This window comes from Nesoenas mayeri, assembly GCF_963082525.1.
Source record: "Nesoenas mayeri genome assembly, chromosome: 1".
Taxonomy (NCBI): Eukaryota; Metazoa; Chordata; class Aves; order Columbiformes; family Columbidae; genus Nesoenas; species Nesoenas mayeri.
The window spans coordinates 902,472-919,642 of NC_137541.1; the positions used below are offsets into that span (position 1 = coordinate 902,472).

Sequence of the window (17,171 nt, forward strand, 5' to 3'; positions counted from 1 at the left end):
CTGTTTCACTCTGTCTCACTTAATCCTTCCACTTAGCAGGGATTTAAGAGCGGGGGTGTCGTTTAGCGCCTTCCCCAGCACCACCGGGCTGGGCAGAGGGGCCTCCACCTTCCCCGAAAACACCACGGCAGTCCGGAAAGGTAACAGGATGAAAACCCACTGACCCAAAGAGGAGCCGTTCTACTTAGCACTAAACTTACCCACCTTGCAGTGACTCTTCGGTGCCATAAAACACAAATACACTGTAGCTTCTGTTCTCCACAAAAGCTTTGGGTGAATCTGTGCCTTCCTCTGTATGATCTGAATGCTGTATGTGTATTATTTCGGGCAGGGCCGCGAGCGCACCCCGCTGTGCAGGCAGCAGAGGGCCCGAGCTGTGCTGGCAATGGCCACAATCAACCCCAAAATCCCGCAGCATTTGCCAACCTTTGCCAACAACACGGAGCGTGGAGGGGCAGGAAACGACCGCAGTGACTGAGCTGCTGATTGAAGCCCATTCCTGAGAAAAGGAAACCTTTAAGACTTTCCACATAGTCACTAAGTGGAAACACATGGAAATGCTGAGACAAGTGCATTATCCTGCTTGTTTCCATAAAGAAAGTACTTTTGAATCCTTCTGACTTTGCTGTACCATCCTTAGTGCTACAGAAATACAAAGGACAAGCACCATTTGAGCAGCTGCGCCCCTGCGGGGCCTCCCAGCTCCCTTCCATCCAGCCTGGTGCTGCAGTCCTGACAGCCCCCGATTCCCAAGGGGAATTTTAAGGTTGTTTTGTGGGTTTTTTTCACCTAAGCTTTAATAAAAAATCTCCTTTATTACCTCTATAAGCATAAATGACTTTAAGCTTTGTTACACAGATGGAGAGGAAAAATATCTAGCTAATTCTCTCAAACTGCAGCATCTGCGGAACTTGTAGAACGTACCTGCAAGCCATCAGCAGGACTGGGTGGCACCTCCACCTTCAGAACAGCTACCAAATAACTCACTGCAGCAAACCCAGTCCTGCTCTGGTGAACCTGGCGAACCTGAAGCCTAACAGTAGGTTTTTAAGTAAACTGTTACACAATTGCCAAAATGCACAACAAAAACCCGCAGAGGGACAAGGACGGCAGGACCACAGTTGATCTGAACTCCCATAGATGCGTTTTGCGGGGACAAACAGAAAACCTCGTTTCTCTGTGAATCAGCAGCTGGGTAAAACACACAAAAATACATCAAAAGCTAAGAAAAAATACAAAAAGGCAGTAAAGAGGGTCCCAAAGAACTAGGGCTGCTCAAGGTGTAAGTGATCGCAGAAGAAAAATGAATAGCAAGGCAGAAACATTTACTAGTGACAAAAAATGAGTTTGCTTAGACCTAGCAAAGGTGTGAGAGCCAGCTGCACAACTGCTTCACAGCAGCACCCAGCCAGGCGGTGCAGGGGCAGATTCAACCCAGCGCTGACTAAAGCAAAGTTCTAATGCTGGCAGAAAAGCCGCCACTGAACAACAGCACAGAGTTCATGAGCAGCAGCCGGGGGGATCTGCGGCCACCCCACTGCAGACACACGGGGCCGATCTCCGCTGCGGGCACACCGGGGACCTGCACATCACCAGCAGGTGTCTGAGCAGCATCTGCATCACACTGCGTGAATATGTCACTTCGTCCACTGTGTCCTGACTGGCAAATCCTTCCTCCCGGGCCTGGGGCCTCCTGAGCCAGGAGCGTCATGGGAACAATGTCTGCGGTGTCCCGGGACAGCCTCATCTGCAGAACGTCCCTCTGTCCCCAGCTCATCTCACACGTCCAGAGACGGGAACGGAGCTGGTGAGGGGCTGGAGCACAATGTGATGGAGCGGCTGAGGGACCTGGGGGTTCAGCTGGAGAACAGGAGCTGAGGGGAGACCTTCTGATCTCTGAACTGCCTGAAAGGAGCTTGGAGCCAGGGGGGTCGGGCTCTGCTCCCCAGGAACAAGCGCCAGGAGCAGAGGAAACGGCCTCAAGTTGCGCCAGGGGAGGTTGAGGTTGGATGTGGGAACAATTTCTTCCCCAAAGGGCTGTGGGGCATTGGAACAGGCTGCCCAGGGCAGTGCTGGAGTCACCAGCCCTGGAGGGCTGGACAGACGGACATGAGGTTCTCAGGACACGGGGCAGGGACAGGGTTGGGGGAAGGGGTGGACTCGGTGACCTGGAGGGGCTTTCCCAAGCAAAATGATTCTATGATTCTGTTCTGCGGTTCTATGGGACGTATCCCGCACTCTCGCACACCACAGGTCTCCTCCCTGCGCAGCTGTCACACACTCACTCCTCTGCCCCCCCATCCCACACTCTGGGAACTTCTTCCCCCAAATCTGCTCAGACAATCCCAGCAAAGACCCATGTCCCTCCTTCTGCAGCGCTTGGCCTGAGCCGAGCGCCACGCCAGGACCAGCAGCCCTGCCCGGGGATGCACAGCAAGCCTGGGAAGAAACGTGCCACTTTATCACACAAACAGAACCCACGCTGTTTGTTAGAGCTGTTTGGAAACATGTCTGAGCCACTGTTGAGGATCTCAATACAGAGCAGCAGTCAAAGAGGTAAAAGTAACGTTAAAGGTTCTTACGAGAAGGAACAAGCAAGTAAACAGAAGGCATGACGTGGTTTGACTAACACGTGTTTGCATCTCGGGTGCTGGTCTGGTTCCCTTCTCTCTGAAAATACAGTAGAGCTCGAACAAGTACAGCTGGTCTGATGAGCTTCCCTTAACGAGACGGAGCAGAACGAGAAGCAGCCCAGCTTCTTGGGGAAGATGCATTAAACCTGACTTGATACAAGCCTACAGCTCAGAGAAACCCCAGCAGAAAGGCACGAACGAGGTCAACAATTCAGACTGTTATTTACAGCTTCCTATAAACCCAGGAATGGGGACACCTTAGTGAGTTATCATCAGCCAACTCAAAACCAGGCAGAATGAGACACTATGTTCTGCAGGGGAAGAAGAAACCCTGGGGCACTTATTGCCGTCGATGGTGACGGAGTCCAGCCCTGCGCTGGGCTCAGAACCGCAGCGGGCTGCAGCAGTGCCTGGGGAGCAGGCTCGGAAAGGCCCCAGTCTGTTTTACAGACACCGCTGTTCCAGAGTCCCTGTGGGTGAGGCGGACAGCGGCAGCGCTGCCCCACACACCAAATCATCACCGGCAGGAGCCCGAGCCAGCTGGACCTCAGGGATGATCGTCACTTGGCTACGCTCCTATTGCCAACCACTGTGTTTTATTTCTATATATCTCACTGGCACAGCTGACTCCAAGTGCCTGAGTACCACACATATGCTCCAGTCCCTAGATGGCTTCCAGAACAATTTTAAGCAGTTTGAAACCATAAGGTGTGATGTGCAACGTAACTATGACCAGCTCCACCAGCATGTCCATTTACAGCTCACCCTAAACCTGTGATTTTCTGCAATGAAACTTGGGATCTCCAGCATTCTTCTAGCATCCTCAAGAATGCCTTAACTGATAACCCATTCCCCCAGGAGACCTTGCTTTACATGAAATCTCTTGCCTTTGTGGCACGAAGAAAGCTTTTCCCAACTGAACTACCATTAGGAGAATGAGCGAGCCGCCCAGCGCCAGCACCGGTGGGGCGGGCAGAGCTCCCAGCGGCAGCCACTCCATCCCCAAACAGCGCCAAGGCAGCGAACCCCAATGCCATGACGTGCAGTGGGACAGGGCAGCTCCTCCTGCTTGCTTCATACCGCCTGCTTAACAGCTTCGCTGGACGCTTCCCATTCTTGGCCTTACAAAAACCAGCGAGTAACCACAGCCTGTTCACTTTCATTGCCCCAGCAACAGAACCTTGTGCACGTCGTTTCCATCTGAAACAGCCAGAAGGGTTCCCAGAAGTGTCGACAGCCACCAGAAAGGAAAAGAACTTCCACCTTCTTCCCGTCCATCACTCGCATTCAATTAGAGCTCAAGTTTAGAGAAGCACTTCCCAGTTAAACCTGGTTTTAGGGATAAGCTGACCAACACCGCGTGAGTGGGCTGCAGGCTCCACACCAGCAGAGCGCAGCTTCTCAGCAGCACACAACCAGCTCCAAAAGGCCTCGGCAGCACCGTCCAAGCGCCACCACAGCTCCTCTCACATGACTCCAGGATCTAATACCAACAATGTCACTAGCAACCACCAGCACACATAACACAGCACTAGAAAGCACGTTGTCATCGCTGAGCGTAAAAAGGCAAGGCAGACGAGCATACCTTCAGTAGGAGTTACTTCAAACGTGAAATCTTCTCCACGGACAGAGAAACATTTGGGTTACAGTTCCAGGAATATACCCAGCTTCAGAAAATTCTTCTCATCCAGTGCGAGTTCTTTCTCAAGCTTTCGATCCTGGAAAAGATGTTTAACAGTTACTACTGACCAAAGGGAACTGAGGGCCAAAGACTTTTCTTTTCCTAAACAACTTCCCCACGACCTTTCAGCCCAAAGAAGGGCCTGAGCATGCTGCCGGTGATCGACGCTCTTTGCAAAGCCATCACTGCCCCCACGCCAGCCCTGCGCCCTCCCCGGCAAACCCCGGCCTTGTCCCCATGCTGGGACAGCGCCCACAGACCCCGGCCTTGTCCCCACGCTGGGACAGCGCCCACAGACCCCGGCCTTGTCCCCACGCTGGGACAGCGCCCACAGACCCCAGCCTTGTCCCCACGCTGGGACAGCGCCCACAGACCCCGGCCTTGTCCCCACGCTGGGACAGCGCCCACAGACCCCGGCCTTGTCCCCACGCTGGGACAGCGCCCACAGACCCCGGCCTTGTCCCCACGCTGGGACAGCGCTCACAGACCCCGGCCTTGTCCCCACGCTGGGACAGCGCCCACAGACCCCGGCCTTGTCCCCACGCTGGGACAGCGCCCACAGACCCCGGCCTTGTCCCCACGCTGGGACAGCGCCCACAGACCCCGGCCTTGTCCCCACGCTGGGACAGCGCCCACAGACCCCGGCCTTGTCCCCACGCTGGGACAGCGCCCACAGACCCCGGCCTTGTCCCCACGCTGGGACAGCGCCCACAGACCCCGGCCTTGTCCCCACGCTGGGACAGCGCCCACAGACCCCGGCCTTGTCCCCACGCTGGGACAGCGCTCACAGACCCCGGCCTTGTCCCCACGCTGGGACAGCGCCCACAGACCCCGGCCTTGTCCCCACGCTGGGACAGCGCCCACAGACCCCGGCCTTGTCCCCACGCTGGGACAGCGCCCACAGACCCCGGCCTTGTCCCCACGCTGGGACAGCGCCCACAGACCCCGGCCTTGTCCCCACGCTGGGACAGCGCCCACAGACCCCGGCCTTGTCCCCACGCTGGGACAGCGCCCACAGACCCCGGCCTTGTCCCCAAGCCTGGACAGCGCCCACAGACCCCGGCCTTGTCCCCAAGCCTGGACAGCGTCCACAGACCCCGGCCTTGTCCCCAAGCCTGGACAGCGCCCACAGACCCCGGCCTTGTCCCCAAGCCTGGACAGCGCCCACAAACCCCGGCCTTGTCCCCACGCTGGGACAGCGCCCACAGACCCCGGCCTTGTCCCCACGCTGGGATAGTGCCCACAGACCCCGGCCTTGTCCCCACGCTGGGACAGCGCCCACAGACCCCGGCCTTGTCCCCATGCTGGGACAGCGCCCACAGACCCCAGCCTTGTCCCCAAGCCGGGACAGCGCCCACAGATCCCGGCCTTGTCCCCATGCTGGGACAGCGCCCACAGACCCCGGCCTTGTCCCCATGCTGGGACAGCGCCCACAGACCCCAGCCTTGTCCCGAAGCCGGGACAGCGCCCACAGACCCCGGCCTTGTCCCCACGCTGGGACAGCACCGGGATGAACAGCCCCCGACTCCGCTCCCCAGACCTCAGTCAAGAACATGCATTTGTTTTCTTGACATGGCTTCAAAAGAAACCCAGAGGTTGTGAAGGAAACCCAGGGCTCGTTTTCATGTCACCCAAGAACAACTGCAGCACAATCCCCACGTCTCAGGTTGGTCTGGGCCTGGGCCTTGTTCCCAGGCCGGAGCTCACAGCAGGTTCCCGGTGATTCCCAGGAGAACTAAGCCTGGCTTAGCCTGCTGGGCTACCCCAGGTCTGCCCAAGCAGAGTTTTACCCAAGCCTCTCTCCAAATCCAGCTATTCCTTTTGTATGGTGGGTTGAGGACCAACCAGAAAGTAACAGCCCCTCCATAGAACGATAACATTCCCGCTCCATCTCGATCAAAACAGACACTCCCGTTCCAAGGCACATTCTCCGTATCTGCAGAGCCCGCAAGGCCCAGCGCCAGAACCCCGAGAAGGCAGCAGGGCCCCACCCGCCCAGCACAGCCAACAAGCCCTTTTCTCATCTTGTCAGTAATTACTTATTTGGAGGTACAATATTCACCCAAACCTGAAGGAATGAATTCACATGAACAGTGCGCACAATTTCACTGCGCATCTTTAAGGTCTGTAAATTTGACGCCTTCCTTTTTCCCAGCGCTTGTCCTGCAAAGTCTTTTAACCATTACAAACGATAAGCGGTGTAAAGCAGCGCAGACTGAAGGTCCCAGCGGAGGCGCGAGGACTGAAGTGCTGCTCCTGCTCAGGACGTCACCGCCCAGCGCCGCGCTCAGCCAGAACCAGCACAGCACCTGCGCTCAGCGCTGCCGGACCCCACACGGCCTTCGCCACCCGCAGTTCTGTGCCATATGCACCTCACGTTGTCTTCAATGTCTTCCATTTTTAAACTGAAATAACTACCCGATACATTTCCAGCTAAGAGTGGCGGGACGATGGGATCTGCCACATTCCAACACAGCTCAAAGACTGGGATAACGTGGCTCATTACTTTCTTACATTATGAACACTTACTGCTGAGATTTCAGCCTCATTCTCTTCTGAGACAGGTGCTTTATTTTATCTGATAAATGATTTGAAACAAAGCACAATAAAGTAAAATAAGAGTTTATATTTTCTACCTTCTCTCCTAGTGATTGTGATTTTTTTGCTAAGCTCACTGCCTGTTCACCAGCTGAACGCACAAACTTGCGTTCCAAACGTTGGCACACTATACCCGTACAGAAGGGCAGTTTTGAAATCAAACCGCAGACAGGTTTCTATGTTGCTAAAAAGTCTCATTAATAACAGGAGAAATCATCTACCACAAAATAACCACCAGTATCTCCAGTGACCTCCTGAAACAGGGGAGGGAAAATAAACCCAGTAGATGAAACACCCCTGTACTCACAGAATTTAGAGGAAACATAAGCTGAGGTGGGCCATGAAATGTAAAACACGCTGCAAACACGGCGTGCCAGGGCAGCAAGGGGCACGCACAGCTACGGCACATCCTCCTCAAACGCCCCGGGACGGAGCCGGCAGCACTCCCGGCTTCTATAGCAAATCATGAAGTGTGTTGGCTTCAGGAGAGCAGAGCCAGCCCAAGTCTCACCGGTGTCCCAGGAGCTTTGGGAAGCCACATCACCCCAGAAAAACAGCTCAATGTGGGCTGATGCTGCTGTAGCCCCGCAGGACAACACAGCCTTCCAGTCCAGAGACAGCTCTGAACTGGGCTGAACCTGAGCTGCCCGCCTTGGCCCAGTGCGGATTCTCTGGCACTCCGATGTTTGTGCCAGGCTTGCTCCCGCTCTTCACATCTCCAGCATACACACCCTGGATTAAATCTGCAGCGAAATTAGTCCCTGGTAAGGCAACACGCTCAAATCAATTAATAAGAAGCTCATCATTTGGAATGACAATCAACAGAATTCACTGCCGCGTCGTAAGAGTTAAGAGGCTTGTAACATTCTGCAGATTTGGTTTAAACGGATAACTGAGCTTTGGGCAGCTCAAACGTGCGGATGGAAACACTGGGAAGGACCAACCCCAAATCCCCATGGGGTATGAACAGCTGACGGGGGAGAGGGGCCTGGGGTGGGATCTGGGATTGGACACACGGAGACTGTGGTCACTTGTGGAGCACACTGAAGCTGAAACAACACTTCAATATGCAGCAAGATTGCTTTTTCTAGCTTCAATCTCAATGTCACACAGTAAAGATCTGTGGAAACGAGTCGGTGCCTCTCACGTCTCCACCACCTTTGCGGTTCGACCTGTGAGCGTGTAAGAGAACCTGGATTGCAGCACTTACCTGTTTGGGTTTGGTTTTTCCTTTCTTAGCCAAAACTAGCAGCATAGAATCATGTAGGTTGGAAAAGCCCCTGCAGATCACTGAGTCCAACCATAACCCACCCTGCCCCATGTCCTGAGAACCTCATGTCCGTCTGTCCAGCCCTCCAGGGATGGTGACTCCAGCACTGCCCTGGGCAGCCTGTCCCAATGCCCCACAGCCCTTTGGGGAAGAAATTGGTCCCACATCCAACCTCAACCTCCCCTGGCGCAACTTGAGGCCGTTTCCTCTGCTCCTGGCGCTTGTTCCTGGGGAGCAGAGCCCGACCCCCCTGGCTCCAAGCTCCTTTCAGGCAGTTCAGAGATCAGAAGGTCTCCCCTCAGCCACACGCACCATTGCTGTTCATTAACTGCTACTAGAGGAGGACTGTTTACCTGGGGAAGGCATTGGGAGAGGAAAAATGAGAGTTCCTGGACAGAGCTCATCAAAAGGTCTATTTAACTCTTAAAGAGACAATGTGAAAGCACAAGAACATCTCTAGCCGCCTGTCGCACTGGCCTGGACCCAGAACAGATTCACACTCGTCTTCCCCGGTGTCCCACGGCACTTGCATGTCGGTATATACAACAAAATGACATGCATGTTTTGACACTGCTACGTAAAAAGCAGCTCTTTTTAAACTATTTCAAACTCTTCCCACTGCCTTAGTTACTTTCATATGGTTGATCAGGAACATCAAGCAAGATTAACTAAATTCAACGTCTTACATAAGCTATAACATCCCTCCAGACGTCACTGATAAAGACAGACTTTTAGTTGGCCGGACTCAGGCAAGCAGCACTTCTCCAGGGCGCTTCTCCAGCACTTCCCCTGCAGCTCACGAGGCAAACCAAGCGGCACGTGCTTTCCATAGCAGCACCAGCCACAAACAAGCCTCTGGTCAAGTTTATCTCCACTCGCATACATTCTGGAATTCATTCAGCCGCTTCCCCCTGCTTTAACAGCGGTTAGACAAGAAATTCCCATAATGAAAGGGACAAAAAGGCCAGTATAAGGCAGGTCATCCTTTCCATCTGTGCCTCCTGCTGCAACAGTGAGAACGGCCCGGGCTGCTCAGGACACAAGCTCCTCCTTTCATGGGGTTTAAACCTTCATGGGGTTTAAACTGCCACCACAGCCAGTTCCTGAAGTTGGGCTTTTCTGAAACCATCCGCTCTTTCCTACCGTCACTTCTGGCACGATAACAAAACCCCACGGGGAACTCGGGGGTAAGGGGTGTGATGGAGAATAACAAAATACCACATCACTGATCACTTCTAAAACACGGTGAAAACTCAGGATACTTTCCATGTCTTCTCGAAAGCTGTCAGGAGTTCATCCTGCACAAGAGCCAAGAATCTGTCCTTAGGCCTTACTGGGAAACTAATTCATATCCTGTTTTCCCCAAAATAAGACAGGGTCTTATATTCATTTCTGCTCCAAAATTTATTACTGTTTTTGCACATCTAGCTGCCTGGACATTATTTAAATTGACTTTTTTAATGAACTGTAACTATTTTTGGAGTGGGGCTTGTATTTCAAGCAACCTCCAAAATCCCGAAAAATCACGCTAGGGCTTATTTTTGGGGTAGGGCTTATTTTTAGAGAAACGGGGTAATATTGATACTGGAAATGAATTCCCAGGCACTAAGGGCAAGGCTGAGCACGGCGACCACACTAATCCCGGCCAGAAGTGCAAGCTAAGGCCAGCGTCAAATGACCAAGATCGGTACTGCAGCTATTCCAGACTAATTTTAGTCCACAAAACCCTCCGGTCTGCTCCCAACCTGCACGCGGGGATCACTCGCATGACGGCTGCGCTCTGCCACCTCCTCGCTGCCAGTCAAAATGAAGGCAAAATATAATAAAATAAATAAAATAAAATAAAATAAACCCCTCCACCAACTCTTCTGAGAATCAACCAAAATATGGGAAGGTAAATATTCCCGTAGTGGCTGGCTATAGCGGCTCACGCAGCTGAACCAGCGCACAGCTCCTGAACTGCTGGTGGTTATCACCATCCACTGACACCATGCACGGTGCTGGTACTTCAGAAGAGCTCCAGGGAACCCTCCTTCAACTTCCAGTGCCACTTCTTGCGGTTCTCAGAAGAGAATGTGGCTCCCTGCACGTTTTCAGAGCACCTGGAATCTTACAGAAATTACCAACATTAAAAATAAAACACCAAAACCAAAACTAAAAAAAAAAAGGAAAAACAAACACACAGAAAAACGATAAACAAACCAACAAGATTTCCTCTGAGGCCCAAAGCAGCCCCTCCGCGCTGTGCGTGTCCCGCAGCGGCTGGGGCCTCGGTAAGGACTCACTGCCGTCCGTGAGGAGCCCAGGTGATGGTTTGGAAGGGGACCGACCGAGGCCGTTCCCTCCTCCTGCATTTCCACCTCCACAGCGGTCACAGAGACTCCTGGTGTCTCGTGCAGAGATTTGGGTTCAATTCGACACCCCACACACAGCGCAAAGCTGCAGTGTCAGTGTCACCAAGCCCTTCGGAAAACCGGCACTTCTGGGAGTGTTTCTGCAGCACCAGACCAATCTCAGCTATTTCACCAGAGCCCTTCAGCCACACAAAATGTACTAAATACCACTTAAAGGCTAGCAACTAGTTAACCTTAGATTAACATTTTAATATTATTGTCCTTTTCTGACAACAATGGAAGAATTGCTCTTAATAATCAGTGTGGGCACTTACTCTTGTTTCCAGAGCCTATGACACATTTGCCTTTTCCTGCTTTCCCGGGCGCTCATTTCCCAGCGCGAGCGCCGGAGCAGGAGGCTCCTGCGCACCCAGCGCCGGGCTCTGCAGCTCAGCCCCCAGGCTCCACACACACACAAACAGCAAATTCCAGTTCAAATCACATCCTTCAGCAGTCCAGGTTCAGAGCGACTGCACATTTCTTTTCCTCTCCACCTGGACGTCTGCAAAATGATACACACACCATGAGGCACATGAAATGATCCTGGTAATTAGAGAAGTAACCAAGAGCGGTTGCTATTTTAGACCTTTGGCCGAGCACCGTGAAGGTCTCGCAGAGGCTGACCCGTCCACAAGAGCAGTGTGGCACCAAATCTTTTCTAAGCTATTAATTAAGTACAACTCAGGATGAACGTGAAGGCCCGGTGGGTTTTTGAGTCAGACGACAGAGCCGGTAGAAGGGCCCGTCCGCAAGGTCAGGCCTAACCAGGCAACTAAACACAAGCCCAAGGTTATCTAGTGTGGTGATTTAAGGCAATTGTGGCGGAGCAGGAGTTGAGGACCGTGTTTAATTGTCCAACGTGCTGGCCGGACAGAAGCGGGAGCCCATGGTGAGTCACCTGCAGCACCCAAACCAACATCCTGCTTTTAATGACCTGCCATTCACAACAGCACAAGGGTCACAGAAAGGCAGCGATTCAGCAGGTGGGGACAGCGGCATTTGAACCCATTTTCTCCCACTGCCGATGGACGGGCTGCTCTCCCGCACTCCCCAGCAGCTCCAACATCATCCATCTGAAGAGTCTGCCAAGCCCCTCGGTAACTGAACAGGATGAGCAAGCTGCCAGTTCCATCCACACCACCACACTGTCACCTCCCGAGAATTCACACGTGCAGTACTTCTGTTCACCAAGATCTTCCCAAGAAATTTGATAACTTGGGTTATCAAGATTTTTTGACTGCACGAGTTGCTGAAAAAGGGCCTGAGTTTCCAGAAAAGCGAAGTAAACGCTCTCCAAAAGTCAGAGCACACCTGGTGTCTCGAGTGATCCCGCCAAAGGCTGCAGACACATCCGAGACCCGTGAATCCAGGTGAACGGAGCCGCAACGCCACTGCCCGGACCCGCTCCTCATCCAAACCCGCACAGAACGCCCTGGAGAACCACCCTCGGCAGGCAGATTGAACTCATTCTAGTGAAAAAACACCTTACATTTTTAGTTTTAATATATAAAATCTACAGTGAATTAAAAAATGAACCCTTGCTCCAATTCTGCAAAGCTAAAAACCCAGCTGGCTGGACCTGTCAGGCCTGGTGCGACACACACGCATGGGAACCGCCAGCAACCGCACAACGCCTCGCGAGGGCAAAAATCAGTCACGTGGAGACCAAGGCCTGCTACGTATACTTCTAGAAGACATGTAAATATATAGAAATAGTACCTAGAACTTATCATGGTCCTGACTCAAGGCACAAAAAGAAGTGATTTCAATGCAAGCACACAGTTGTACGAAAACGTGGCACCCTGGGCAGTGTAGAGGTAATTCTGACAAACTTTGAGGCTTCTGTACATTAGCCCACTTTCTTTGCGGCATCATCTCCCAGGGCTCTCCCCGCTCCGTTCCAGGGCTCTCCCCGCTGCAGGCCCTGCTGCCCGCAGCTGCCAGGCTCCTCCGTTTTCACCTCCCCATCATTTGCAAAACAACCAGACTTGTCAGTGGCTTCCATCTCTTTGTTCAATGGCACGTGCGGTGCCTTACGCTTGTCACAGCGTGAGGAAAAGGGCACACAAGAGATCATTTAATCCTGTACCAGTGATTTGCCCCAACTTCAGATTTGCTTCTGAATTACAGCTCCACAGCAGCTCCAGCCGGTCTCCGAACTCACACTGAAACGTCTCCTCCCCTGGAGCAGCATCCCCGCTCACCTGAGCCCTTGCCGTGGGCAGGAAAAACCCAGCGAGGCAGCAAATAGCCCAGGCTGGGGATGTTGTGACCAGTTTAGTACCCAGGACCTCACCAAGGGTTCATAGGAAAAAAGCCGTGCCAGAAAGGTGCAAACCGCTGTGGAACCACGTGAAGTCTAATTAAATCCATGGGCGACAAACGGTAGGCACATCAATTTTCTATGCTCGCCCACAATCTGAACATCGTGATTCAGCACTGAATTCACAGGGAGCACCCAAATAGCTGTGAACACTGCTTGACTTAACCTTCCCAGTCCGGAAAGACTCAGGGTTGGACTTACAAAACGCGTGGCCTGTGCCTCCTTAAGCCAGGTCTTGCAGCAGTTCAGGGCGCTGGCCCCGCGGCTACGCCCAGAGCTTGCGAGATACTGTCAGCATTCAAGATTCTTCGCTCTTCCCCAGAAGCGCATTTACAGGATACGGCGCATACTAATCCAGTGATAGAACCCGGAACCACAGGAGATGGGCCTCAGCGCCGCGGGACGCACTCGGCCTGGATAGGCGCTCCCAGGCAGCTCCCCGATGAGCTCCAAGGGAAGTCAAACACTCCTCAAAGCAAAAATCCCACAACACGCTGTTCACACCTCTAAAACACCATCCCTGATCTCGCCTGGATTTGTTTCTAACAACTGAACAGGAAGACGCAAGAATGTCTTATTTACTTCTATATAAGCATTTTAGGATGTCACCTGATGATTGGTGCAAGATACATGCACAGTACCAAGATTACAAAAATCCCATAAAGAATACGCACAGAAATCATGCTGCAAACAGAACAAAGAGCAGGCACACAGCTCTTTCCAGAGGTCCTGCGTTTGGGGTGCGAGAGCTGTGCGCGGGGCAAGAGCAGCGCTGTGCGCAGCCCCGCGACCCGCCAGCCAGCCCCGGCCAGCACCACCACCCATCGCATTCAACCCGTTGTTTGAAAAGCAGCTTCCCGGTGACACAGATGGCTCTCTGCACGCCGTTTGCCCTGAAATTCAACTTGCATAACCAGAGCTCCAAGCCCATTTCTTTCTGTACTAGCAAAGCAAAAATTCTGCGGAGTAAATGCAAAAAGCACCTGGTTCGAAGCCTCTGGGGAGGCTCTGGCAGCGCTGTGCTGACAAGAGCTCAGCCCCAGGCCTCAGGCCACGGGAACCCGGAGAGAAACCCCAAGAAAGAGAGAAAAAATAAACAGGAACACTGTGAAGTTGTTTGGTACCTATTAAGAGAGTTACCGGCCAACCAGCCAGAAGAAATGCGTCTGGCGAACTCCGACAGCAACGTGTTTTGCACCAGCACCAAGGCTCCATGTCTCCTGGGCAGTGTTCCACGGGAGCCGGGCTTGCCAGGAGAATCAGCACTAAGGAAATTCACCAACTAAAAAGACGCTTGAGCTCATTTTTAGTTGATCCCATGCTTTGATGATGGTTTATTTTAAAGAGCCATTCATTCTCCATTTCAAAAGATCACTGCGGGAACATCACCCGCACCCCGCGCAGCAGCTCTGAAGAACAGACACTGCCCGGTGACCACAAAGTCTCCTGAAGAAAATCTTCAGAGTCCCCAAACAGGCATTTCAGGTGAAGGGGGAGAGGACAAAGGGACACAGGGATGGGGGCAGGTCCCATTCTGCCTGCAGCTCAAACCGAGCCTGTGCCGTGGCACACGCGGCAGGTAAAGCTTTGCCGAGCTCCCCCAGTGTCTACTGAACATGCCAAGTTTGGGCAGAAATTGGACATTTTCCCTTGAGCGCTCACAGCCGCTTTCAAGCCTCTTTTCCACTCGCTTCCAGCAGTATTTTAAACTGTGTCCTCCTGCTGGAAGCAAGTTGCAGTTATGAATTTTGGTAACATCTCTGAGGCCAGTTTGGAAGCGTGTCCAGGGGCTGTGGCAGCAGCCGGAGCAGTGTCCCCGCCACCCCGCAGAGCCAGGGCCGGCCACGCTGAGCCTGGCCTTAGGAAGGCTGAGAAAGGTGCCCAGCCCAAGCCAACCCGACAAAACATCCGCCACCACCTCAGGACAGGCCTGACAGAGACCACAGCACCACCACAGCTATTTGTAGATGCAAAAGCATCCACCACCAACCCAAGACAAACGGCACGTCCATTAGAGGAGGCTGCTGGGTGAAGGGTCTGTCCTGCTTATTCCCGTTTCCAACATTCTCCTGTTCTTCACCTTCCCTCTGACCGTCAGGTGAGGGCACGTTCAGACAGAAAACACAGTTCCCCCTTCTCTGGAAAGAGTATTTCCCACCTGAGGTAGCTCTGAAAGAAAATCAGCAAGCATGGCGACTACCATAGAACCAGGCGTTCCCCAGCTGGTGAGGGGCTGGAGCACAATGTGATGGAGCGGCTGAGGGACCTGGGGGCTCACTGGAGAACAGGAGCTGAGGGGAGACCTTCTGATCTCTGACCTGCCTGAAAGGAGCTTGGAGCCAGGGGGGTCGGGCTCTGCTCCCCAGGAACAAGCGCCAGGAGCAGAGGAAACTGCCTCAAGTTGCGCCAGGGGAGGTTGAGGTTGGATGTGGGAACAATTTCTTCCCCAAAGGGCTGTGGGGCATTGGAACAGGCTGCCCAGGGCAGCGCTGGAGTCACCAGCCCTGGAGGGCTGGACAGACGGACATGAGGTTCTCAGGACACGGGGCAGGGACAGGGTGGGTTATGGCTGGACTCGGTGATCTGGAGGTGCTTTTCCAACCAAAACGATTCTGTGACTCCATGACCTGCTGGCAACATGGTACAGCCAGAGGCTGCTGGTCTCTTCTGCAGCAAGGGAACAGTGCTGGCTCCTTGTCCCCACCAGGACACCAAGGTCCCTCTCTGCAGCGCTGCTCCCAGCCGCTCAGCCCCGCTGCCAGGGTTATCCCTCCCACACACCATCAGCTGAACCTCACGAGCCTGCGCCCCTTCTGAGCCCGCTGAGCTCCCTCCGCGCGGCAGCACAGGTCTGCCCAGCGCTCCTCCCCGCCGCGTGTCACACAGGGCGCCCCAGACGCGCTTCACTCCATCCGGTCACAAGACACACTGTTATCTGCCAAGGTCAGCACGCAGCATTCGGAAAGGAAAGAAGATGCGAGTCCTTCACAACTGCAGTTCTGCACTGGAGGTGACCAGAAGAGTGTTAAGGGTTCAAGAGCAGAAACAAGGCAAGACTTGTTAGTGAATCTGCTCAAAACAACTGAAACACATACTCCAGACACACTAACAACCTGTTTGAAACAATTCTTTCTCCAGCTCCCACCACCCGCCAGCTGCTGTGTCTGAAGGGAGTTCAGCCTGCTCAGACTGACGGAAGCTTGAGGATGGTTTACCCCACACTGCACAGAGCATGGATCAGACATTAGTATCACCTGAACACATTTTAACACTTCAAGTCCTCTCCTGAATTACACGTTAGCATCTCCTGAATGTATTTTAACACCTCAAGTTCTCTCTTGTTGCTAAGGCCCTGTGCACTAACAGCACTCAACTATTTCTTCTGCTGTTGCACACCTCACTTTGCTTTCTTGAGTATTTAACCGCTGTGATCTGTGAAAAGACAAGTGTGATCCAGGCTACCTGTGTTACAGTATTCTGCATTACGCTAGCTCCAGCCCTTGGGTACCGAAGCACCGATGCTGTGCTGCTGCTCTGCACATCCCTGGGCAGGCCCCTTCAAACCCCACCAGTCACCAGTCCCCACTACCAGCTTACGGGGTATTACTTAGAATCATCGAATCACAGATGGTTTGTGTTGAAGGGACCTTCCCAGCCCCCCAGTCCCCCTGCCATGCGCAGGGACATCTTCAGCAGCTCAGGGTGCTCAGACCCCGTCCAGCCTGGCCTGGGATGTCTCCAGGGATGGTTCAGCCACCACCTCTCTGGGAACCTGGGCCAGGCTCTCACCACTCTCAGGGCAACAATTCCTCCTCATGTCTGGCCTGAATCTCCCTCCTTTAGTTTAAACCATCACCCCTTGTCCTGTCACAACAGCCCCTGCTCAAGAGTCTGTCCCATCTTTCTTCTCGGCCCCTTTTCAGTCCAGAAAGGCCGCACTAAGGTCTCCCTGGAGGTTCTCTTCTCCAGCCTGACCCACCTGTCACCTCTACCTGCCTCTGCAGTTCACCACAACCAATCCCTCCAGCCCCACGACTGTCCTGCCCTCACCTCCGATCCTGGTGACCCCATCACTGCCCATTGACCTTCTCCCACCACACTGTACAGCCAGAAATCTCTGGTGGAGCCGGCGGTGCTGGGACACGGCCCCGTGGCTGCTGCTGCAGAGCCAGCACAGCCAGCAGGTGCCTGCCCGCCCTCCAGTCTCCTCTGGTTCAAATGCTCAGAGCCCCCGTTTCTGTCTAACGGGAAGGGAACCAGGAGCTACTCAATG

The 17,171-nt window shown here is 53.6% G+C and overlaps 1 protein-coding gene across 2 annotated transcripts in view; it reads right to left on the bottom strand.

Annotated features, from left to right (window-relative positions):
* Nucleotides 1-17,171, bottom strand: part of PPP6R2 (protein phosphatase 6 regulatory subunit 2) — a 98,186-nt gene that overhangs the window by 66,622 nt on the left and 14,393 nt on the right. For both annotated transcript variants that reach the window (XM_080343986.1, XM_080343987.1), the window contains exon 2: nucleotides 4,219-4,351. The gene's annotated coding sequence lies outside the window, so the exon portion shown is untranslated. The remainder of the gene's footprint in view (nucleotides 1-4,218; nucleotides 4,352-17,171) is intronic.